The sequence below is a fragment of the Poecilia reticulata genome, linkage group LG5 (genome assembly GCF_000633615.1).
Source record: "Poecilia reticulata strain Guanapo linkage group LG5, Guppy_female_1.0+MT, whole genome shotgun sequence".
NCBI classification, from domain to species: Eukaryota; Metazoa; Chordata; class Actinopteri; order Cyprinodontiformes; family Poeciliidae; genus Poecilia; species Poecilia reticulata.
In genome coordinates this window covers 24,171,636-24,182,293 of record NC_024335.1, presented here as the reverse complement: position 1 = coordinate 24,182,293, position 10,658 = coordinate 24,171,636, and the positions used below count along the sequence as shown (strand labels likewise).

The 10,658-nt window shown below is 37.3% G+C and overlaps 1 non-coding gene across 1 annotated transcript; it reads right to left on the bottom strand.

The window, feature by feature from the left end:
- Positions 1 to 7,534: 7,534 nt before the first annotated feature.
- trnaf-gaa (transfer RNA phenylalanine (anticodon GAA)) lies at positions 7,535 to 7,607 on the bottom strand. Its single transcript has one exon. It is a non-coding gene; the product is annotated as a tRNA-Phe (tRNA).
- Positions 7,608 to 10,658: the final 3,051 nt, after the last annotated feature.

The following is a 10,658-nucleotide window of genomic DNA, read 5'->3' as shown; positions in this document are numbered from 1 at the left end:
TGATCAGAGAAGTAAAACAAAGTTTGTGTGAAGCTGGCGCTGCAGCGGAGCCGCATTTCTGACTCAGAGCAAGCAGGTGAGGGGCTTTTTTTTTCTGAAAACTACTTTTATGGACATCAGTAAAGTCCCTGCATCCTGCAGACTGAATGAAAAGGAATGAGCAAAGGTACATTAATAACCTGGTTCTTATCAGTGGGCGTTCATAAAATAGTCTTGGTATGTGTGTCAGTGCAATCCCCTATTTATAGACACAATGTTAAAAAGAAAAAAGAAAAAAAGTTATTACATAAATGGTGCCACTGCATTCCAGACCAGGCAGAACTTTCTTCTTGTGGAGATTTTCAGTGCCATGTCCATGTGAAAAGGTAGAGATTGAATTGGATAAGTCTTTGATTTTGTAGGCCAGTTATTAAACTTTTCACAGCAAATACTGATGAGGCCAATTCAGGATCACACCATGCAAACATTATGCAGTAATCCCCTGCTATTTGTTGGGGTTAATACGTAGAAGAATGCGTGCTTTCAGAGCAGAAACCACACCTAGAAAGTGCCACAAACAACCAGCACTATACATCATCCTGATCACACCCAGGCAACATATTTTGGTAGCAACATCATATTGTGGGGATTGCTTTCAGAAAAGCTAATGAGAGTTGATGAGCGTATGGTCAGATGTGAATCCAGGACAACTCAGGAAGAAAACCTGGAAGAGTTTTGAGATTGGGCTGGATTTTTACCCTTCATGTCCCTAAATGTGGAGCCAGAGCTACAACAGATAAGTCAAAATGTGTCCATGTGACAGAAGGACTCGGTCAAAGTCCAGAGCTAAATCTGACTCAGCATTTCTGGCAGGACTTGTAAAATTAATGTTCAGAGTTGCTCTTCATCCTGTCTGACTGAAGAAGAATTGAAGAACCACTGAGATCAAACCCACAAATAGCTGTTTCAGATTTAGTGGGAAAACCCCCAATTTATTTAGAGTTTTAAACTAGCATGGGTTGAATAAATAGAGTTATAATAGTAATGAACTATCCTTTTCATAACACAGATGCTGTAAAGCAGTTTTACTTTGAATTGTCCTCTTTGTGTGCTAGTCACTGTGGACATCTGAGTTACTGTTTTATAGGCCGTGATGATGATAACGTTTTACTGACTGCTTTATGTCTGTGCTCTCAGGGAAACGCACGCAACATGCCATGTTGTTTGGCAAAAACTAAAAAAATAAAATCCCCAAAATTCAGCTTCTGCATTCACAGAAAGTAATTTCTGCTTTGCCCTGTGCTTTATGTTCCTCTAGAAGACAATCTGTTGGATTAACCAGCCTTCCTGTTAGTGTTCAGGACAGAAGTCAACATGCAGCAGAATAGTAAAAATGTTTTTTTATGTTGTGTGTTGATGTTGGAAACCAGCTGGAGGCTCGTGGGCAAGATAACAAGGAATAAAACAAACATCATGTTGGCTCAGTCAGCCAGTCAAAACCCTGGTTTCTGAAAACAGAAATCTAAAAATACTGTGGAAGTGGGGCAAATCTGGAACTAAACTTCACCTGAAACAAACAGGATAAAACTTTGAAGAAGATTTGAAAAAAGAACAAGAGAGACCCGGTGGCATTTATATTGGCTAAAGAAATGTCTTAACAAAACACAGATGGGTGATGGGTAACAGAAACTGAGTGGGAGGTGGACAGGAAGCATAACCATAAAACAATGAGAGATGAGTTTCACAACAAAAAGCAAGTGCAATTAAACCAGGAAAGTACAAAGATCAAACACATAAACTACAGTGATGAGAAAAATAATTTTTGCTCTTTCAGATTTATTCTATTTTCCTCTGTTATCAAACATTTTATTATCAGACAAAAAAAAAGCCCTGATTAAAGGAAATACGTAGGCCCTGTGTGAAATATAATTTATCTTACCCGGACTGAAGTCCATACTCTCCAAAAACCTTGTTTGATTTTCTTAGTGGCAGGAGGTTTTCAGAGGTCACAAACTGATGGGCGGACATTTTCCTTCTGGATCTTCTGACAGAGAGTAAAACTCATGGTTCCAGCACTAACTTGCAGATCTTCCTGGTTCTGACATTAACGGAGGCAAGCCCAGCTTTCAGTACTTTAAAAGTTGATCTGGGTTCTTTTGCAATCTCCTAGCTTTTGTTGTCTGACTGGACAAGTGGCAACTCAGCCGTATTTCATCACGTTTGACTAAACCTTATTTTGGTCATGTTGTTTTTTAGTGGTACTATGTAGCAGTCTAATGTTCTCAGGGTTTTCATTTACTGTTAAATGTGTGTAATCAATCCATTACTCAGAAAAAACAGGGCTTCACTTTTTTTGAAATAATTAATTAAAACAACTTTTCTCATATATTTTAGAAATTAATATATTCTAATTTATTAAGGGCATTGATCGGTATCTGTGTACTTATGGGAGCAAAAAAAGCTGAATATGAGGAATGAATGGCCCGGTTTCAGAACCCAGTGGTCCTATAATACTTGCATCAAAAAACGCTGATTCTCCCTTTACGCTGGGTCTCTCGGGTAGCTGAACCTCTTACATAATGTCTTTTCCCCCCTCTCTTATCCATTGGTACCCACTGGTGTCAACATTGGACCACTGTGGGAGTTTTTCCACCACACCGGTTCCGATGTTGAACCCTTGTTTGCTTAGCAACAATGTTTTCTGAAAGCACCGACTCTGGCACCATAAAACGGCCTTTATTCTGGCACCAAGTCTTTGTTGGGCCGGAGAATAAAACCACTTCCTTCAGCAGCCGTTTGTGGGCTCATATAAATCAACAATGAGTAGAAATGAATCATTCTTAAAATATTAGTAAGTTTCTCTTTTGCTCAGTATAATCCAAGACAAAAACAATAACAACTCTAACATCAGTAAAATATCAGATTTTTACAGGAATACCGCAGACTCACTCCATCTCATCTTTCCTATTTGTTTTCATTTCATCTGTCTTCTCAATGCACACAGCTGCACTTAAAATCGCTACTTCCGGCTGAATTTATTAACATTGTTGTTAACTATAATCAGAAACATTTTTAATATCACCAGATAGTGGTAATAAATCTGCTTGGGACAGGCATGTGGAGCTACTGTTTGCCTGGCTCTTCATAAAGTACCTACCAAAGGTCAGAACGGGGGAAAGGGAAACATTGAAATGCACCAGCTGTTGTTCAAATCAGTGTTCATAAGTTGAGCTGGTGCCAAGGCATTTGTTTGCACGAAGTCTAAAATAAAACACTAGAATTTGAGTCGATAAACTGTCCCACACTGCAACCCTCTACTGAAATCTAAAAGTCATCAGAGACATGACCGAGCAGTGGGTTAAAGAAATGTTGTTAGTGGCTTTAGAAGGTGGCACCGAAGGTCGCTTCTGAACTTTGTTGTTATAAGTTGCTGTTTTACTTCTGTTCGGTTGCACAATCTGATCTGCAGGCCTCTCACGCATGACCACAGACTCAAGTTTTCCAACGCGTCAAGGTGTCATCATGTTTGCCTGGTTTAGTCATTGTTTTGACTGACTGTTGGACGCTGCAGATTGCTTGTGCTAATACCGTAAGCAATCCCCTCACCGTTCTAGATGTGCAACCTCCATGCTGGTTGATAACATATTTCATGTCAAGTTCAAAGAGCATGCAGCATTTTTATCTTTGAGAAAGTTTTAACAGCATTAGTCTTTCATTGGAAAGAAATATTTATATTTAAAAAGCGTGTGAATATGTTAATTATAACAAAAACTGTCATGACATATTTCAGGAATAGAAAGAATTACATAGTTTATTGATGTTGTGTAGGGAAGTTAAGTTTAGTTTGCTAAAGTTTGGTATATTTTATCTCATCGTAGTGGTTTGTTTAGTCTGCAGGATGCCTTCCTCTGTGTTTTTATGAAGGAATAAGTCGTCACTGAGGTAATTTTATCATTATTTTATTTTATTTCCTCTAATATCTGATTAGATGATGACACCTGACCTTCCAATGCAGATAGTGAAAACAACAGTAAAAGTTTAATCAAATGCAAGGACAAACATTAAGCTATTGGTATTTGTGTGCAGGCATGTTTGAAATCTTTGAACAGTCTGTGCTCTACATCATGTCATGGGGTTCAGATATAGTCTGATTGGAACCAAAGGACTCTTACATAACAGCTATGAGCACACAGAACCCGTATTCAGCCCTTCTTCTATCTCAAACACACACACACACGCACGCACGCACGCACACACACCCACACACACACACACACACGCACGCACGCACGCACGCACGCACGCACACACACACACANCACACACACACACACACACACACACACACACACACACACACACACACACTCACAAAGTAAACCTATCATGTGTCTTGATAAGAAGACACTGGGTTCAGTCCTCCAAGGAAAAGGTGTGTAGAAATAAACTGGAGAGTCGAGTCATCAAAAAACAACTATGACAGGTACAGAACCTGTCTGGAAAACATGCAGACAATAAAAGCAAAGTGAATCATTAAACTGCACAAAGGTCAAAATATGTGTATTAACAGAAGGAAAATGGAGACGTGTGCAAATCATGCAAACCCAACACACTCTGAGGGATGCATAGTCAGGTTGCCTCTGATAGTAAATAATACTGATGGCATGTTATGTAACGCAGCGTGACTTTGTTGATTAAATTAGAATCATTTCGTTTTAAGAAAAATCATGTTTCAGACGCTTTTACACAAAATTGAATTAGTTCTTAAAACAACTCTGAATCAGATATCAGAAATGCAATCAAAGATTTACTGAACATTGAAATAGTGACATGCTATTTATTACTTTTAAAAGACTTCAAATAAAAGTCACTGCGGCCACAGGATGACCTATTAGTTTTGCACACAAGGGAAGGCAAATTTATACTATCAACAAAAGAGTGAAAGAACGACTCAGGATGAGGAGTTGTTATTGTCGTTCAAGCTGAAAAACACATACAGCCGCTAAGAGTTTACAGAGGCTGAGCTGAAGATTTCAGGAACAAAAAACTAAGAGCAGGAGGAATAACAGATAAAAATCCATAAAATTGAATAAAGCAGCTTGGATAGGTGTGCAGGTGCTTTACAGTGACTGGGGTAAACAGTTGCTGTAGTTAAACTGCCTGCTTTTTCCACAATATACTAACAACAAATGTACAGCTGTTAAGCTACACAGCTTCGCTGCTAAAAGCCGTGTAACTAAAATAAATCGTGGGTTGTTGCAGTTTCCTTCATTTATTTCTCAAAGTTTTCTGATGACAATCATTTAACAATGCATGCAGAATGAAGAGGAAGTTTGGAACTTCTCACTTAAATTACTCTACTTTTAGCTTTTCGAAACTAAAATTTTGGTGACATTCAGATTAGAGGTTCTTTGTTCTTCTCATGTTCTGAGGAAGTTCTTTCGAACATGGCCGACTTTAGAGGAGATAGAAACACAGAGGTTGTGCAGTTCAGATTTTTCTCTACATAATCAGTTTTTTTTAACACCTTAATGGCTAAACTCAACTGCAGCAAAAGTTTTCAAAACGCTGCTCTCAGTAGACAGTCTTTCGTGTCATTCAAACTTTTTAACTAACTGTTGGTTTTTAGCACATGCAGACGAGGAAAGGGAAGATAATATTATTTAATTTAGTTAGACAGTATCAGCAAACACTTTTTCATTTGGTTTAGACACAGGGAAAACATTGGTTACAGCTAAGCCTTTCATGATAAAATTTTTTGCTGAACATTAAATCATCTCAGACGTTATTGTGATAAATGATAATATTGTTGTTTCGAGACTATTTTCAAGTAATTTAAGGGTGATGGCGTAATAATGCAAAAACACATTCTCAGACATCAATGAACTTTAAATTCTAATGAACATTTAACACTGGAACTGGAAGAAACTTTAAATATCCAAAAGAAAACAAGTACATTAGCAAAACCACAGAAACAATAAATAAAATGAATTATCATGTCTGTGTAGACAAAATTGTCCTCTAAAAAAAGCGCTAGTTGAGAATTTTATCATCCAGTTTTTGGTAAACAGAAACAGAAAAGAGAAAAACAATAAATCATGCAAATGAAAACAATTGAGCTTGTTTTAATTTATCATGTGATTAATTGATTTGTTGTTTATTGTGAAAGGTCTAGTTGCAGCTAACGCTAATTATCATGACTAAACCTGTAGCAGTAATAGTTAAGACAGCCGTTGCTGACTTTGAACAATAAACATTTAAGCAGATGGTTTGTACTGATAAAGGCCACATAAAATGCACAACCCACAGCAAAGGAAAGCATTTCCGTACCTGATGAACTTTATGCTCACAAACAGCCCTCAAGTATAGTGTGTCATGTTTATTTAAGTTTGGCTTGTTCCTTTCCCTAGATTCCAACTCTGTCTTTATCCTGGGGCAAAATGTGTTTTTCACAAGTAAATGTTGTTTCCATAGAGCTCTGAAATATTATCTTTCCTTTTTCTGAGTTTCCATCACGCTGCCACACATCCATTCTTATTATTTCCAATGAAAAAGTAATTTTTAAAATTCCAGGACACTGTCTGGTTGAGACTCTGCTCAAGATTACCCACACAGTACCCATATTCTGCTTTTAAGAGGCGAATGTCTACAAATAATATTTTGTGAAAAGAGGAAAAACAACATTCAGACTGATTATGATTAATTTAGTTTTTATATTTAGAAGGGTTATGGTTCTAAAATTTTAATGTATTCCATTTACTCAAGTTACCTGAAACAGTTTGTTTTGTCTTGTTGCTTAAAACCACAACAACAGCAAAATGTGTTTTATGTAAAAATAAAATAGAGTTTCTTTTGCGTATTTTAGAAGTAGCATTATTTAATAACTCCTGACTGTTTGCTTGGTGTTATCACAGTCGTTTCTTCAGTACATGTGCAAAAAGCTGAAAACGTTCTCTCTTATCCGTACAAGAATAAGATAATGTCATCACTAAATTTTGGAATAATGTTTGAAACTTTTTCATTATTACCCACATTCTTTAAGTTAAACAGATAAACTTGTATACAGCAAGCACCGTGCACTCTGCCTTGAATTTTCGGTTTTGTTTATTGTTGTTCTAACTATAGCTTTTACTATGCCAAGTTCCTCCACATTAAAAGGGGAAATGTCTCCCCAAATATTTCATAGGAGCTCCACGAATTTCTTGTTCCTTTTAACGAAAACGCTGTTGTTGACTGATTTATTGAACTACACTGCCCCCTGGTGGAAGTTCTGCAAATTAGTTTCATTTTATTGTAAAAGAGCCAACATTTCCCCACAGGTATTACTTACAAACCGGTGGTACAGAAACAAATTATAAAGCGAAAGAAAAAAAGAGAGAAGCTGGACACTATTCTTTGTTTAGTTATTTTCAAAAACGTTTTGTTTATTTTGTTTTATTTGTTTCTGCCAGATATTCACCAGGAAAATTATAATAACATCTAAGATAATCATGGCGTAAAGCATATTAAGCATTTGGGAATCAGTAACTCACAAAATGTGTTGTCCCCGTCGTACTGCCGAAACCCGGGATCGAACCAGGGACCTTTAGATCTTCAGTCTAACGCTCTCCCAACTGAGCTATTTCGGCCGCACGTTCTGCAAAGGGCAGTGCTGGTGTGATTATTCTATAAGCCCAATAAGTGTTGCGTCTTGAATTTCGGTTGTTGATAGACAGTTGCCATAGGCGAGGCCCAGAGAATATAACATTAAAGTTATCTGCTACGCAATAATAGATGTTGTGATAAATAAGGCAAAAGTAGATACGATTGAGTTTTAATTCTGCTTGAAGGGCTTTGGGACACAAGATGGCGCCACACCGCTATCGAGAAAAACATAAAGTAAAAGTCAGTTGTTTCAAAGTACTTTGTGGGAATAATAGTCATACTTTTTCACTAGCAAACCCTGTCAGTAGATTACAAGTCATGGTCCCAGATACCATTGGGTCTGGTAGAGTCCAGCCATTGAATAAACTACACACTATTAGACAGGTAGCCATGATGTTACCAGATCAGTGACTAACACTATTTTGTACTACAGTAAGCATTAAATTCTTACATTGACTACATTTCATGTCAACACTGAAATAGCAATAAGTAAAATCAGTTCTTTAAGAGATTAAAAAAAAAATAATCTATGACTGTTATCATTTAAAATAATAACACTGAGTAGTTATTCCTGTTCTGAAACCTTCTGGTTAGTTTTTTGTATTCGCTACCAATAGCTCAGGCAGTGACTGAAAATGGCAGCAGCCTTTAGTCTCGGTGTACCTCTGACTTCCAGTGCATATTCTTGAAAGACACCCAAATATGCAGACGTTTTTACAAAAAAAAAATCTTGATAAAAAAAAAAAAGCTTGATAATATTAGCATTCTGGGCTTGGCGTTTGCCTTTTTTATTTTTTCTGACTGCGTTCTGCAGTGATGCAGTGCTGTCCCTTTATTAGTCATATGATGTCTCTGTGCCAGCTTCTATGCCTCTCTTCTCTCTTTTCCCTGGTAATCTCCCCTCCATATTGCCTCATTCTCTCGCTCACATTTTTGTTCCTCTTGTCATCCCCCCCCATCCCCTCCAAGGTGACTTTCCTTCCTTCACAGACACTGCAGCTGTTCCTCACTTTTTGTTCTGGAAGGCCCGAGTGCGGATAAGAGATGAGAGAGATGCAGACCGGCAGCATAAAGAGAGGGAGGGCCACTGGAAGAGAATCAGAGAGTGAAAGATGAGGGGTATGAGGGGTGGCTGATGAGATTATCAAGCAGGTTGGAAGGATCGACAGTTTTGACCAGATGCACAAATCAGTAAGACAGAGAGCAATCAATTACACGCACACATGCATCACCAGATTTGTCAGGATCAAAAGCTGCTTCCACAGATGCTTACCTTACTAGCATGTTTCATCTTCATTAGCAGTGATGATTGTCACACAAAAGTGAAGGTTCTCTGCCATCATCACTAAAATATCGCCCGTATCTGGGACGGAGTTTCTAAATTTAGAGATCAGAAGAAATGGGGGTAAAGATAGAAAATGTAAAAAAAAAAAAAAAAAAAAAAAAAAAAAAAAAGCAAGTGTTGGCTGAAAAAGGAGAGGATTTAAACCATATGCTCTAGAGAATAAGCTCTGGTTCAAACTGTAATTATAATTAACCCCAGTTGCACATTTCAGCTGCTGTTATGTCAAAAACTCTCAGACATAACGAGAGTGACATGATTATCGTTCTTCAGTCATTCATTTATGGATTATGCAGTCAGCTCTTAATGTTTTTATACACAAACAAAAGCTGACTTTTATAAATGTGTTTTCTTAAATTATCTGTCTCTAAGCCTTGCATGCTAGAAAAATGACCCCCAGTTTTTTAAGGTTAGAAATATTTAACATTTTTCTTATTTGTTATGTTAGAGAACATCTGCTTATTTTTTTACACTACCATGACAATGCTAGAGCTGTATATGTGCTGCTAATTAAAAAAAAAGTTATATATATAAATAATTGTTCTGTAGACTGAAGATTGAATAAATTAAGAACCTCAAATAAAATCATAACGGCAAATCTTGAGGGCAAAATATTTGACTCCATCATGTCATGTTTCAGAAGGGACATGTATCATCATTGCAGGTAATTTTGCCTGTTTGTAGTTTTGGATGTGTCATACCTAACTGTTTCAGGTAGGAAATCTCATAGAGGATGTTTCCTACATGTCAACCAGGAAGACTTTGTGAAAGAATACTGACTTTGACAGGCAGTGACTTAAAGCCATTTTCTATTCTTGACCCATTGTCTACAGTAAACTTATGCAAATCCATTAAATAAAACTGCAATAGGGTGTAATGGAAAGTTTATGGACAATAGTGTATAATTAAATTCAATGATACATGTCTTTTGAGGAATTTTTATGACAATCTATCTGCATAATGGAAAAAAATACTTTGCTAGAAAGTTTTGAATAAACTTTTATATTATGTCAGAAAATACAGTTTTAATTCGTTTTGGAAGAAGTTTAGAAGTGTGCTTGTGAGAATTTTTGAATATTTGAACGGTCAGACACTGATATAGGAACGGGATGGACTGACTCTAATCCCACAGGTTCTTTATTAAGTTGACCTGCAGGCAAGTCAATTTCTTTATAACTAAACTTCCAAACCTTTGTTCTCACGGACCTTGCTTTGTGTGCTGGTTGGGAAATCCCCATACTGTTCCCACAAAGTTGGGAGCATGAAATTGCCACAGAATGTCAGACAGGTAAGATTTATTCTTTAGGGAACCGTTACTGTAAACCCAGAGTGGCATATTGGATACTCTGATGGATTATGACTTGCCACGACAGTGAACATTTCTCTACTGCTTTAGGTTTGTGCTTTACATCGCTGCATCTGACTCTTTGTATCTAACTCTGCATAGTGCCTGGTGATGTCACCCCGTTGAACTGAGGATCACATGAGGTTTGGAGATTTGCAACCTTTGAGTCTGCAGAAAGTTAAAGATCCTTTGCCACTAAATGCCTCTGCATCCAGTGACTGTGCTCTGTGTTATAATACTTCTAAGAATTGACCGTGAAATATTTAATAGTGAGGGAATTTCATGCCTGGACTTATTGCACAGCTGGCATCCACCACGGTGTCCCTTTGTAATTCACTGAACTCCAGA